General features: G+C 54.2%; 1 protein-coding gene across 1 annotated transcript in view; it reads left to right on the forward strand.

The window, feature by feature from the left end:
- The window catches only part of Pde10a (phosphodiesterase 10A), a 522,815-nt gene that overhangs the window by 59,648 nt on the left and 447,545 nt on the right, over positions 1 to 15,622 (forward strand). The gene's annotated exons all lie outside the window — the stretch shown is intronic.

Consider the following 15,622-nt stretch of genomic DNA (forward strand, 5'->3'; position numbering starts at 1 on the left):
ATCTCTCTAGGTACGGCTTCTTCATTTGTAGAGTGAGAGATCTGGAATTAGTGTTTCCTGGAGCTTCCAGATCCCAGGGGAAGGAGTCGAACCTTATGGATCCCCTGGTCACTGGGCACTGGGCAGCTTTCAGGGAGGCAAAGTAAGGGAAATGTAGACTCCCCTGCCCGGAGCCGACCAGCGGTGGGGACTGGAGTAGAGAACTTTGTGAACCCCTCAACACCCTGCTCTGAGCTTCGTAGACTCCAGAAATATTTTGAGAGAGATTGGGAAGACTGAAATGAAAGCATTGCACTGCAGATGTCCTGAACATGATTCATCTGTTGTTTGGTGCTTTGCTCAGTGCAGGTAGGTTTTATTCTGAGACCATCATAATGCTTCCTTATAAAAGAAACGTGTGCACAGCTGGCCCCGCTGCCTTGACAGTCCCCTGGGGCTGGGAGTCTCTCCAGCCTGACCTGTGAGCAGAGGTCGCTGTGCAAGGGCTGGACGGGAGGTCCTGGCGCCTGGCTGTGGGCGGGGAGGTTGGCCGCCCGCCCAGGTCTTCCGGGCTCTCTCCAGTCAGTGGTAATTAAAATCTTCCCCAACCGGATGACCCTGTCAGCTGATCTCATGAGACAGTCCCCCCAGACTTTGCCTGTCAGCAGGAGGCCGTTTAGATTGGCACTTGCAGCTGGTTGGCAGCCAGGGAGAAAAGGAAGTGTGCTCTGCACCCGCCCAGCGCCCCTCCTCGCGCTCCCAGGCGCTGTTCAAGTGAGAGCCCCTGAACCGGGGCAGCTCTCAGGAGCCCTGTGCTTGCCGCCGTGGCTTCTGTTTGTTGCTGGCTGCTCTGTGCCTCTTGGCTCAGCAGCTGCGACATTCTCAAGAGGAGACCAGCCCTGCCTTGCCCTTGCCCAACCTCTGCTAATGCTTTCGGGTGCTTGCAGAGTGAACTGTGGACACTCATCGCAGCCTGCGGGACCTGCCTGCGTCTCCACCCAGGCCCCTCTGGTCCTCCTTACTCAACAGGCCTCACTGACTGGGGGGCAGTCCCCTTGCTTTCTGTCCCCAGGGTGCTGCTCTGGGCCTTCCCCCCACAGCCTCCCTCCCACCCTCCTGTGTTGGGTGGTAGCTGCCCTGCAACCTCCTCTGCCAGAGACCCCGGGAGGATGGCAGGGGTCCCAAACTCCACCTTAAAAGCCAGGAGCACTGCTTTCAAACTCCAGGTCTCAACTCATTCGTCATCCATGAAATTAATTCAGTGGTTTCCCACCAGGGACTTTTATAACGGAGCAGAATCAAAAGTGGTTTTGGAACGTCAGATTGGGGCAAAGAACAAGGAGGGGTGGAGAGCACCAGGGATGGCAGAGGAGTTGGAGGAGAGCCTGGAGGGTCCCCAGCAGGTGTCGAGAATGAACAGCTGAGGAGAGAGGAACAGGGAAAGTCCAGACATGGGGTCTCCATGAGCTGGGTGGGAGGGAGACAGCACTGTGACGTGGTCCTGTGCTGCCTCGGTGACCAGAGAGATGTGTCTTCTCCCTTGTGCACTTGGAGCAGTGCCAACCGAGAGCTCGGACAGATGAGGGTCTGCGTGACCTCGGATTCCTCACCAGGAGCCACTGCCCAGCACCCCCTGCTGGGCTGCCAGGTCCTGACCTGCGTGAAGGAGGCGTGGGAGAGAGGGAGGGAAGGAGGGAAAGAGAACTTGCTCTAAACTGACAAGTCCTCTCCAAATCCCAAGTCCCTGTGCCGTCACCTCCACCGCTGGGGATTGACCAGACAAGGCAAGGGTTTGTGTTTAAAGCCTTGGCGTAGAGACAGCCCCGCGCTGGCCCTGGCCCCACGCAGTCTCCAGCTCCAGACGGAGCCTGGGCAGTGCTCCTCTGAGTTTGGGTTTTGCAGGTGCCCAGGAGGCATGTCTTTGTTTTCCATTTGCAGAAGTGTTGCATGCTTTATGCACAAAATCAGAGAAAAAAGAATTTAAACATCACCCTGTAAATTGTTATTTAAAACATACATATATGTGTTTTTAATGTTTCAATGCATACATGTCTGCACATGTTACAGACTTAAAATATGACCATATCATTAACAATTAATAAAAAGCTTTAATAAAATCAATACATATAGAGAAGATTTTTAATCTTAAAGAGAGATTAAAAGATCAAAGTTGTTAAGGACTCAAGTTACTTTTAATTTTGTGTGTGTGTGTGTGATCTTAAGCTAGGACTGACAATTTAATTCTATTAATTAAAACGACTGAATGGACTTATAGACATGAGCATGATAAATCTCACTACTTTAAAATATGCTGAAAGTTTATCTTTTCAACATTTCAAGTGATTTTCCTCAGTTGGTTGAAATCAGTAAGGTTTTATTATAAAATATGACTCATGTTGTAAAGGAAAAGATTTTGCTCCGAGTGGCTTCAGTGTGCTGGCTCTGTGTAAGCACTTACCACACATCCACATCAGGGCAGCAGGGGAACTGGGCACTGGTGGGGACAAGGGGTGATGGATAAAATAATGAGAGCCGTGAAAGATCTGTAGACAGAAGAGAAAATGACTCTGGCATGTGGGACAGAAGAACTGAAATGACAAAAACACACCTCAGTAGTTGGCTTGAGTTACTTTTTGTAGATGTCATTTGTGGAAAGTCTTTGAAAGTGACAGATTTCTTGCGGATGGAGAGGAGGAGGGTGGAGCATGACTCATCTTGGATTAAACCCTTTTTGGATAAGATTCCATGACGGTACACAAAGGAAGGACCAAGAGAGAAAAATAAGCGAAGTTAGTGGAAAGTGAGACATTCAGACTCTGAGAAAATGTCGGGGGTCAAAGACACTTCCTTTCCTCAAGTTTCTTTTGTTTGTTTGATTGACAGTAAGGAATAGGAGGTCCTGGTCATCCAGAGAAACTTGGCACCTGCAAAAGTCCCCTTAAGTACTGAATCAGGGACCCAGGACTGCTGAGAGTGGGAGAAAACACTGCTGGGACTTCCATTTAAAATGTAAAGCCTCGGGTCCTATGTGTCGACAATTAGTTGTCAAGGTCAGCTGTGGTGACTTCTTACCCAGAACCTGTCACCCACTCTCCTCATCTGAGATTGATCCACAGGTCCCCGGCACCCCTGGTGGGGACGGATGGGGTCTGTGCCCCGCCGCTGCCCGGCCCTGCCCAGCCCCTCTGGCTCCTTCCCCTTCACTCTGACATGGAGGCGCTCTGCAGCCGCGGCCTCCCCCGGGCACTGACCCAGGCTCTGGCATCTCATCTTCAGCAGGACTTCCTCCCAGGTCCCTCCCAGGTCCTGCTCCATGTCTCGGCTTCCACTGCAGCCAGGCATCCATCTCCCCACACCAATGACACCAGACCCGTCACAGCCCCGGTGACTACCCTCTTGTGAATCCAGGGCCAGCATCACTGTCCCCTGGCCTCTCAGTGGCATTTCAGCTGACCGGCTGCTTCCTCTTGGCTCTGCGCCACCCCAGCCTCCTGCTTCCTGCCACCTCCTGGCTGCTGTGTGTCCTCTGGTCTCTAAAGGCTGCAGCATCAGCCCCTTCTGCATGGACACGTCTCCCACGGAGACCTCAGCCAGAGAGGGCTTCTAAGTATCTTTACAAAAAGAATCCCCACATCTCACTCCCGCTTCCGTCTTTCCAGCACTCCGACTTCACGGCAGAGTGTCCCGTCAACACTCCCACCAGGTGGGTCAGAGGGGACGCTTGCTTGTCCCCTGCCCCCGTTTTCTTCCTCTCTCTCCCCCTCTCCTGTGCATCTCGGGAGTGACTGTCTCGACCTTTAACCAAGTCTCCAGCAGTGTCCTTCATCTCTCCTCCCTGTGTCCATCTCACTCGATTCTTAGTTAACTCCCATCCCCTTTTGCTTCCCAAATAAATCCTGAGGTCATCTCTCCGTCCCCACTACTACTACTTCCATCCACATTACCCGCTGTTGTGCCAGGACAGGGTAGTCAGAGCATTCAAAAAGTCGTTGCTTTTTGTAAAAGCTGAAACCTTATGAAACTCCACTGATGAATGATCTCCAGTGGGCTCCCAATGCCCAGGAACAAAACCCCACACTCCCTCTACAATCCTGTAAAAGGGGAACCCACCTAATCCACCCACACCGTGTGACTCTCATTCACCCACCTGTTTTCCTCAGGAAGGAAGGACCCGGTGATGAGTGACTGACAGGACAGCAGGGCGCTGGGAATGACCTCTGTGTTGTGCACTGCTCAATTTGGTGGCATGTCAGTCACGATGGTCCTTGCTGCTGCAACAAATGGGCAACAGAGAAAAGGCTCGGACAGTGGAGCTCTTTCTGGTCCACATAACAGTGCAGGACTGTTGTGTGGCTTTGTCCACCTGGAAATTCCAGGACCCAGACCTGTTCCTCCACAGCTTCACTGCCCCCTGACCTGTTGTTCTTACCTGTTCGACAGGTAAGACAGACTGTGGAAGGGTAGAGGGTGAGCAAGGCGCACCTGCTCTCAGGTCTCGGCCCTGGCATTTCCCCTTGCATTCCACTGGTAAGATCCAGACAGGAGGCCACTGCTGGATGCCAAGGGGGCCAGGAATATGGTCCCTGGTGGGCAACACATCCTGGAACTCCCGTCTCTGGGTGGGCACAAGCCCCAGAGCTCAGCTGGCCAGCTCTACCACTGGACCTGTCCTTGTAAGGAGAGACTCAGGGAGGGCTTTGGAGCAAGGGGGAAGGATGGAGGTTTCAGGATGGAGTGTCACCTGGTCACAAAACCAGCTGGCCAGGACCAAGGGGGACCGGCATCCTGGAGTACAAATGGAAGGAGACGTCCCTTCACCCAGCATCGTTCATGCTCAGCCTGCAGCAGGTTCCAATCCTGGCGTGTGTTCAGTGGCTCTCTGAGCCAGAGCACAGCGGGTCCGCGCGGCGGGCGGGGATGAGCGTGGAGGGCACTTCCTCAGCAGAGGTCTGAGTGGGCCGTGAGCTCGGAGCGCGGAGCTGTGCTTGCCATCAGGCAGCTGGGAAGGAGGCGCGGCTTTGTTTTTATCCAATTTGTAAATAATTATTGATCCCCGTTTCCTGCAGCTCACACAAATGTCGTGGGGACAAAGGCGATGCTCCGTGGCGGTGGAGAGACTGGGCAGGGACCTGGACAGTGGAAGGCACAAAGGGCTCTAGGTGCTCAACTTCAGCAGGGACTATCCGCTCAGCTCTCCTCTGGGGGGCAACTTTAGTTATGTGACGGGGCTGGCTTGGTGGAGGGGACAAAGGGAATGGGAAGCCCTGCCTCTCTGGAGAGTGGCACATGCACTGGGGAGGTGGAGACAGCCCAACGTCTCCTGCAGGACAAGGAGGCTCCCTGGGGGGGGGGGCAAGGCAGGAGGAGCTGAGTGCCCTGGGGCTGAGAAGACAGGAGAATTGAGGCTCCACTGTGCCGACCAGCAGGGCACCTCCAGAGGGTGATGGGCCGGGGCCGGGGTCCAGGAGTGGGCTGGGGCTGGGGGCAGCCGGGCCAGACTGGAACTTTGCTGAGGAGCTCGGCTTTCTTCCAGGTGCCCAGGAAGTTACTGGGCTTTCCAAACAGAGGAGAGAGGTGGGCAGGCTTTGGATTCTGTTTTAGATGAATTGCTTTGGAAAGTAGATCTGGGGGATGCCCAGTGTGGGCTTCAGAGCAGGGAGAAAGGACGCCCCTTCGATTGCAGCGGGGTGCAGAGTTCACTCACCTGCCTGACCCTGAGGGTACACTGAGCTCATGCCGGGAATCAGGCCAGACACTGGGGACACAAGAGTGACAGGGCCCAGTCCCATGCTTCCCCACAGAATCATCGAAACCATCTACTCATTGATAAGTAGCTTGGCAGTGGAGTAAGGACTCAGAGGTGGCGCCTGCAGGGGTTAAATCACCCCGTTCCCTGCAGCCCTAGCTTTCCCACTGGACGCTGACTCTGCACAACCACGGTGGCCTGTGACTGAATCTCTGTCCATGAGCAGCAGCCCAGGTCTCACTTCAACCCTGACCTTAACCAGAGCCTTGTTAGCACACCCTGGTGGGTCACTAGCAGAGGCTGGGTTATCCAGTGACCCACTGTGAGCATCAGGATACACAGAATAAAGGTGAATGTGCAGTTCGTTTTACAGGCCAATTATTGGGCTTGAAAGCGGAGCTTGAGGAGGGAGAACTAATTTGCACTGGTCTCCTGTAGCCCTTCGTCCATTCCTAAGAGCACTCCCTGGGTGGGAGGGAGGTCTTCCCCTTTAGCCTCCCGTCCTTTCCAAGCAGGTATGTGCATGCACAAAGAGAAAACAGATGAAGGCCAGAGAAGAGAGACAACTCAGGTCCACTGGTCTTCAGTTTCAGTAACTCCTACTGGACAGATATCTAGGAGTCTCCAGAGCAGAGGGCACACCTGCCTGGAGTCCCCTGTCAGCCCACCTTCCCACACAAGCCATGGGTCAGGGCCCTCAACAGCACACAGTTGCTGGGCTTGCCCACGCCTGTGTAGGAGTCCTCCCACTCCCCCCGAGATCCTGGTCTTCTCTGCTCTTGCCTGCGTGATTTCTCAGATTGCCCTGACCAATCAGCCCCTTCCGACTAATTACCAAAAAGGGCCAATGAAAATCAGTGTACAAGGAGATTCAAAAAGAAAAAGGAAAAAACCAGGTTGCTCAGCAACCCAACTCCATAAACAGAGGGAGATGCTATTTTTACACTGAGAAGGTGGCTGCAGTTGATTCTGCAGCAGGGTCCTGGGAGAACCAAGCTCCACCTTAGCCAGGGAAAGGACATCCCGGGGACCCGGAAATGAGCTGTAAGGCACAACTAGGCAAGCGCCTGTGACCGAGGGCAGCCTGGGCCCAGGTGGCAGCGGGGCGTGGACCGCCAGGGGTCTCAGGTTGAACACTCTCCTTCAGAGAGGGCTCCCCTTATCAAGTCCCTCTGTGCACCCGGTGCTCTTTCTCCTTGTCCCTCACCAAAATTTGCAACCAGGAATGTATTTTTGTGAGTCTTTCAAATCGTCCCTACCTGCTAGCCTGGAAGCTCAGCAAGGCAGGATCAGGGCCAGTCTCACTCCCACCCAGTGCCCAGCTGCTTCTCCTGACGTTTCTCAGGGGCTCTGCACACATCCTTGTGGACTGAACTAGTGAATCAGTGGAGAAGCTGAACACAGGGTAACGGAGCTGTCCTCATTAAATGTCAACTCTAGTCAACGAGGGGAAGAACACACGTCTCAGCACTTTTATTTTGAGTTGTTAACAGAAGTATTTTTCCACAATAAAAAGCCTAGATTCCGACAACTGCTGGTTGAGGGCTGGTCCCAGATCATCTAATGTGCTTGCACTTGACCTCGACACTGGAGGTCCACGGCAGGCTTTCCTCTGCAGCTGGGGGTAGACGCGCAGGTGCACTGGTCAGCCAGGCTCTGTGCCTGACTCACATTGCAGTAGGGGAGAGGGACACTGACAAGAGAATGCACAGATGTTCAGGGCAGTGATGCAGGGGAGGCCAGGGTGCCCGGAAGGGAGGTGGCCTGCCGTGTCCAGGCGGGGGTGGTGGTCCTGAGTGGCCTTTTGACATTGAGGAGAGACGCAGAGAAGTGAGGGGAGCTGCGTGTGGCTCTGGAGGAAGAGTCTTCTGCAGCTGGCATGGGGTGGTGGGAGGAGGGTGTAGGTGCCTGGGGTCCTGCAGAGGAGGCCCTGGAGCGGTGGCGAGACCGACCCTTGTGGGGCAAGGCGGGAGGTGAGGCCAGAGGGAAATTTGTGGACATGTGGGAGGTGGCTGGGGTGAGGGTGGCCCCGGGGGACAGGGACTCATGGTGTGGTAGGCAGAGGGCCGCACTGGAGGCCTCTTGATGGCAGAGCCCGTAGGATCTACTTGTGGGTGGACGTGGGGTGAGAGGGCGGTGGCGGGGGGACGTGGAGGTTTTAGCCCGAGCATCTAGAAGGGAGGGAGGCCGCCGCTGAGCTGGACCACCTAGGGGCCACCGAGACAGTCCAGAGGCACGGCCTTCCTCCCACGGGTCACATCCCTCCCGGGGAAGAGGAAGCACGCCCACAGCACGGGCTCACCCACGGCAACCCGTGTTGGAATTGCACGGCGGCTGAGCCCCTTTCCAGCAGAGGCCCTTGCCTCTTCCCTCAGAGCACAGGGGCGAGCAGAAGGTGGGAAACAGCCTGGTGACCGAGTGAAGACGCTCTGGGAGCCACAGACAGAAGAAGGCAGGCAGGTGGGGCAGGGATCAGGCATCAGGGCCTTGGCCCCGCCGGGTGGTCTTGCACCCACTGTCCACCCCCGCCTGGTCAGGGTCACTGTGTCAATCAGCCGCACTTCACAGCCACCACTGCTCCCCCCTGGGCCCTGCCCTGCGGGGTCACCAGTAGCGGGTTTCATTCTCCCTAGCTGGACCTCATCTCCCCACCCTGTACTGGAAGGCCCCTCCCGACTCAGCCTCGGGTCATTTTTTCCCCTCTTTTGTCCACACGTGACCTCTCTTCCTAGGCTCCATCCGATTCCAAGTCTTCAGATGCAACCCTCACGCGAGTGTGTCCCAGTTTGTCATCACCCGGGACTCTCCCCCAAGCCCCAGTCTGTGCGACTGCCAGGAGCCCTGGCCAAACGTCAACCATTTGTGTCTAAACACCTCCAACACGGAAGGCTCGTTCCTGTCCTCCTCTTTCTATGCGATTTGCCTGGTTCCCGAACACCCAGAAAGTCCACTGTGCATTTCTGTGTTCCTTTTGGTCCTGGAACCACAAAAATCGCCCACATTGTTGCCCAACAGATGGTGAATACTTCCAGACAGACATTACCCTCCTTTAGTCGCATCCTCTATAAGCTCACTCATGCTTTTTCAGGCATTTAAAAGTATTTACTGACTGTGCATTATGTATAGAGCATCCTGCGGGATCCAGTCACTAAAACCATGGTCCTGGAGTCTGTCCTCAAAGCCTCACAGCTCAGTAGGACGACAAGATGCATCCTACACATGTTGGGCATCCCTTGTCTGGAATGTTTGGGACAAAAGTGCTGTGGATTGGGGATGTTTGGGGATCTCAGAATATTTTCACATACATAATGAGATATCTTATGGCTGGGACCCAAATCTAAAAGTGAAATTCATTTGTTTCATGTACACATTCTACACACAGACTGAAATAAATTTTATAAAATATTTTAAATAATTTTATGCTTGAAACGAAGGTCATGTATTACAGCTCAAGGGGATGGGAGCAGCTGGTTTTCCCTTGGGGTGCTGAGTAAACTCTGTGTTGTGCACCTGCATTTTGATGGGGACCTATCACTTGGAGTCAAGGGTGGATTTCTCCTCTTGGGGACACCATGTCGGTGCTCAGACAGATTGCATCTAGGAGCATTGGGGCTTCAGGTCTCCTGATTAGCACCCTGTGCCTGGAAACAGCCTGGCCATGCGTCAGAACAGCTCTGGGGACAACCGGTAATCTCCACCTCTATAGAAGGGGATGGAAACCAGAGCGGGAAACCCTAAGTGTGCTAGGATTCCCACAGGCAGAATCCTCCCAGCCCTGGAGGGAAACGATTTGTCCTCCCATGGGACAAGTAGGTGGAGCATCAGTGTGAAGGACTGAGAAGACTCCAACACCTGGAGACTGGGAAGGCTAAGGGGGCTGTGTGAGCCAGGCCAGGTGCAGGACACAGGCAGGGGACGAGGAGGACAAGTTCAGTTTCACAGAGTGAGAACATGAAAAGGGGTGAATTTGGTTCCTGCAGCTGCTGTAGCAAAGCACCACAGGCTGGCTGGCTTAACACAACAGAAATTTTCATCCTCACAGTTGCAGAGGCCAGAAGTCCAAGTTCAAGTTATCAGGAGGGCCTTGCTCCCTCTGCCTCGAGCTCCAGGGAGGACTGTCACTGCCTGGTCCAGCTTATGGTGGCTGCAGGCATCCTTGGCTTGGATGGTGCTACAGTCTCTGCCCGCAACTGCACAGGGCCATCTCCCCAGTGTCTGTGCTTTATGTAGTCTTCTCCCCCAGGTCTGTTCTCTCTTCTTACAAGGACACACTGGTCATGTTGGAAGTATTGGATTGGGGTCCCTAATGGAGCATGACTTCATCTTGCCTCATTTACAAAGACCCTCTTTTCAAGTTGCAGGTCCTGGGGGTTAGGAGTTGTACATATCTTTGAGGGGGAGGGGGAGTGGTCGTAATTCAAGCCACAAACAGTGGGTGGTAGAAATTCAATAGGAAGAACGGTGTAGTGGCAAATCCATGCTTCTCTTGGAACCAGGCTAAGGAATTCAGGCTATTCCTTGGGGCTCCAAGTCCTGGCAAGTCATCAGAACGACCAGAAGTCTTCTATAGTTGCAGACATGCAGATTCTGCCCACTCAGTGGGATCAGGCCCATCCTGGGGTAGGAAGCCTCTGAGACTGCAGGGCTGATTCTCAGCCAGACCAGAGCCACTGTTGTCTGATCAAGGCCTGCAGGAGGGTCTTCTCTTCTCAGATGAAAGTTTCAGGATGGTCTTGAGTAGCCACATACAAGTGTGTTTGAGTGTTTCTATCCTAAATCGTGTCCCTCTGAAACCAACCGCCTCCTCAAGACAGTGGGTGGCCAGCCCTTGGCACGGCGAGACCTCCCCTTGTCTGCTCAGCTTGATCTTCCCTGAGTGTCCTCTCGGAGCGTGGAGGTTCTCACAGTGGCCAGATGTGCCCTGGGCCCGAAGCATGTGTCTATTCAAACTCCTCTCACAGCTTTTGCACACCAATAGCCTCAGATCCCCTTTCCCTCCCCAGTCCTTGTGCAGCCGACTCCTTGAACCTCACGCAGGTTCTGACACTTGAACTTCATCTGGCCATCTCAGCCGAGTGTGCCAGCCCACAGAGGCCTTCCCAGTTTCGGCATGTCATTTGTCATGGTAGCTTCATCTTGTGCATCTGTTGTCTGCAGATTTGATAAACATCTTTCAGACCTTACCGATGGGAGGCTTGTGTCACGACCTTCCAGGCTCCTTGCTCAGTGCCTCAAGATTCTTGAGTTCGTGGTCAGCCTTCTCTTAGGCAGAATTGCTTCTCAGAAACCTGCAATGGACACAGGTCACCAGTCTTGACATGATGGAGACAATAGTGCGATGTCCACTGGATAACTCCTGGGCAGGGTGAGGCAGGACTGTCCTAGGACCAGTGGGTCAGAGCAATGCGGGGGACATGCAGTGGTGGCCAAGGTGGTGGGCAAGGGCAGGGAGGGGAGACACGGCTTCCCCTGGAGGACAGAGAAGCCAGGAACAGCACACACACACTCAGCCCTGCAGAGTGGGACTGACTTCCAGAGTCCAGGAGTGGGGGGCACCCTTGCCATGGAAGGGCTGAGTCCCTGGGGTGACAAACGTGTCCTGGTAAAATACAGAGGTCCCAGGGCTGTTTCCCTCCTCTCCTACCGAGAGCATAGGGTGGGTGTTGTGGCCATCTCCAGCTTGTTCAGAAAGTGAGGAGAGAGGGCAGGGGAGAGGTTTCTTCTGGACCCTTCGGTGGAGAGTTTCTTCTGGACCCATCCGTGGCCTCCGGTCTCGGGAAGGGTCGTGCTTCTCTTGCCCCCAGATCTCACCCTCTCGCCCTAGAGTTTACCAAGAGGCTTGGGTGGAACCTGCATGGGCCAGGGTCAGCGGCTATGGTTCACAACAAGAATGGACATTCTCTTTTCCACAGCCTTCCTCCTTTTTCCTCCCCGATACCTTGTACCTGGGCATACGGGGCAGGCTGGGAGGAGGAGACCGTGTTTTCAGAGGGCTCTGGAAGGTGAACCCTGGCACCTGCATCATCTCCAAACGGAGGATCTGTAGATGGAGCCTGATCACTGGGTGCTCCTGAGGGCTATGGACCACCAGGAATAGGGGCTGTGTCTTCTGTGGCCTGGGATTGAGAAGGGATGCCCCGTGACTACTGCTGCAGGTGCTCGGCCACCTGCTTAAGATTACTTTATGTCCATTTAACTATGGAGAAGAAAACAAATAGGAGGACACAGGAATACCCCCCAACACACACACACACACACACACACACACACACACACATTCCTGCCGAGCTCCCTGGCTCTCATTCCTTGCAGAGGGGAGTAGACCTGTGGCCTGGGACTGCAGTCCTGCCCCTACCCATGCCAGGGACACAGGGCCAGGTTAGTGATTGCTCCTGAGTGGGGACCAGAGACCTGCCAGGAGGCACCGCACGACCTTTATTGAGGCTTCTAGGACCCAGGCAGCTGGTTCTTCTGGGCTGAACCCCAGAGGCTGGGAGACCTGACTCTGGCCACCACCCTACACCCTACAGTCCTGAGGTGGAGAGCTGGTCCCAGCGTGGAGGTGAAATGGAACGATGCTGAGGGACAAGGACATGTTGAGCTGCAGGCCAATACAGCCCAAGGCTCACTAGTTGCATGAGTTACATGAGCCAGCCCACCTCGGATGATGTGCACACAGGAGAAAGGATTTCCGTGTGGAGTTTCTGCAACATAGAGTGACTTTCAAATTGTTTGAAAAGGCCTTTAGATATCCTCAGAACTGACAGAGAATGGCAGCCTTTTGTGGGGTAGATACAATGTGCCATGCTATCAGGTCACCAAGGGGGCTGAGCCCCCATTCGGGGGCTGCAACCACTAGGCCTAAAAGGCTCAGGTTTTTCTACCTTATAAAGAAAATCTGCTGGAAAGAAAATGGTACTGAGGTTGTAGGAGAAGTGTTCTGCTTCCTTCTAGAACCTGACGGTGTGAGCAGTCCGGCAGCGGCAGGTGAGCCTGGCGCTCCACAGGGCTGGCCCTCTCTGCTTGGCGGGGTCCCCTGGGCAGTGCAGAAATTAAACCCATTTCTTCAGGTGGAAGGGAATGAGCTCTTCGCCCACAGCGGAGTCATGTCGTCTTCAGGACCTGCACACCTCTGTTCTCTTGCTCCCCTCTGCCTCTGTGAGGTTTTGATTTCTCAGTGAAAAGCAGGACACTGCTGTGCACAGGACAGGGATCGCCAAGAAACATGGGCACATGACGAGGGATGGGAGTTCACGTCTCCACTGTAAGGAGAAGGTTGCAGTGGCCAGCACACTCGGAAACTTCTAGAGATGCCTAAGAGAGCTGGATGACAAGGACTTAGGACACCAGTCAATAGCTAAAGCCACTATCCCAGAAAAGCCTGTCAATCTACCCCCAACTTTTCCTTCTTAAAAACTGGTGCCTCTCAGGAACTCCTGTGCTGTGGGCGTCCTCCTGTTGGGGATCTTTCCAGCACTTTCTACCACCGTGGAGAGGACCAGCTGTGGAAAGTCCCGGGGAGGAGTGTGATTTTATGGCAGCACAGGGCACCCTAGTGCCTGCGTGGAGGACTCAGCTAAAGTGTCAGGAAACTCCGATGAGGGATGAGGGAGGAGGGAGGAGGGAGGAGGGAGGAGGGAGGAGGGAGGAGGGAGGGAGGCCTGGGCAGGGAGAGAGCAGGAGTCTCCCAGCTAAGGGAGTAGCCCTGGTACGGAAGTTTCTCCATGGTCACCTGCTGCTGGTAAGAGGGGAGAGCTCTAGGGAGGTGCCAGCTGCCTGGGTGGGGTTCCAGCTCAGACACCTCGTGAACTCCGTCCAGAGTGCTTGGTGGCCCCCCTGTCCAGGTGCTCAGCTGCAGACCCATCTAACCGTCTCAATCCATAGACAGCGGGCTCCATTCCTCAGGGCTCGAGGTGAGGCAGGACATCATGGCAGAGGTATGGTGCGGCAGAGCAGCTCACATGATGATCGTAAGCAGAAAGAGACTCCACTCTCCAGACACAAAACATGTAGCCCACAGGCACGCCCCACTGAACCACTCCCTCCAGCCGTACCCACATGGCTCCAGTTCACACCGAGTTAACCCCATCAGGGATTAACTCATGGACTAGGTTAAGGCTGTGGCCTAATCATTTCCCCTGCAGACCCTCTTGCCTGGTCTCACACGTGACCTTTCAGGAGACACCTCCCATCCAAACCGTAGTATGTGCCAATGGCCCGGCACGGCCACCTGCTTTTCTTCCCTAATAACTGCCATGTTTTAACAAGAAGCTGTGGGAGTGTCCTTGCTGAGGGCTGTGTCACCCATGGACTTAAGCACTAGGAAACAGCTGGCAAAGGGTGCTTTGTTTAAATAACAATTTACAAGACAAGGCTCTAACCAAGGGCTTCTCTCCTTGATCTGTAGCCCATGCGTCTCTAGTGGGCACAGGTGCCATGGCCTACACTGTACATCATGTGTTCTCAAAGGGGAGATACGGATCCCCAGGGGGCAAAAAAGGATTGCTTCGGGATGGGCAAAAAATTAGATATTAGTTTGTGGCCCTCCAAAGCTCAATCCTACCCAACAAAACCTTGCTTCTTAGTGCTTAATTCCTCTCCTTGGATTTTCTGAGTATCACTGAGGCAGCATTCACACTGAGTTCTGAAAGAGAGAAAATGTATGCAAGGCAAGGAACGCAAGACCGTGGCGTGCAGATAACTGTGCTTGCAGACCTGGTTGATCTCTTCTGTGGGTGTCCTAATTACTTATTTATTCTACCTGAGGCTCATTGTAGGTGAAGGCCCCACCAACACTCAGCCAGCTGGCTGTTCTTTAAACAGAGTGCCCCTCCTTCTGGAACTCCAATTAAACATGTGAGGTCTTCTATTCTGTGCTCCGTGACCCTCCCCCTCCTTCCACTCTGCTGAGTGATTTGTCAAAGCCACACACTGTTCAAGGCCCTCAACAGAGGGGTGGAGCAAGACTGTCTGCGTGACAAACTGAGAAGGCTGTAGAAGTTGGAGAAGCTGGGAGAGGAGGAGGGAGCAGGGAGATCCCAGGGCTCTGAGGGTGATTTGAGCAGAGCAGATGAAGGGTGGCCTGTGTCTGGGCTCTCCTGCTGAGGACTCGCACACAGACCAGACAAAATGGGATTGTCCAGGCAGGCAGTCAAGCGAGGCTGTGCGCATCGCGTGGGAAAAGGTAGGATGGTGGGTCCTTCACCCTGATGGCCTGAGGTCTAGGGAAGCAAGCGCCTGGGCCCAGAGAGTGGGCCTGCCTTCAGTCCCATCTTTCATTTCATTAATTCTCTCTTCAGCTGTGTCTAATCCACTGCTGAGCCCACACACTAACTGTTGTTTTCTAAAGATGATTTATTTGGAATCTCCCCAATCTTGAGTTCTATACCTTGCTGGTGTTTTCATGTTTTTCTTTATTCTTTAAATATAGTGAGCATGTATTTTTTACTTAAAACTCCACTGGATTCTACACTGCATATTCACATTTTGGAGGGACCAGAGGGACGGATTCTGCCATCCATGGGCTCTATGACTCCCACTCAATCTGCTGTACTTGTGTGGGCTCCTGTGAATGTAATCCCATCCCTCAGGGGCCAAGATCAAGCGGAACCCTTTAAAACAATCCCTGTGTCCGCAGGCTGCATGTGAACCCAGACCGAGCCAGCCTGGGATCACAGCTTCGCTGCGGAGGCACATTTTCCCGCCAGAGAACCAAGGACAGAACGAACGGTCAAGTTCCCCCGTGCCCTTGGTGGGTCTGGTGGTTCCGGTCTGCACTCGGGGACCCTCTTCGGCCCCGTGGGTCCTCTGCTCCCGAGACACTCAGTATTTCTGGAGGCAGCGGATGGATAAACACACACTGCGCGATACCTACCGGCGGTCCCCCTCTCTCACCTC

Source organism: Marmota marmota, unplaced genomic scaffold, assembly GCF_001458135.2.
Source record: "Marmota marmota marmota unplaced genomic scaffold, marMar, whole genome shotgun sequence".
Lineage (NCBI taxonomy): Eukaryota > Metazoa > Chordata > Mammalia > Rodentia > Sciuridae > Marmota > Marmota marmota.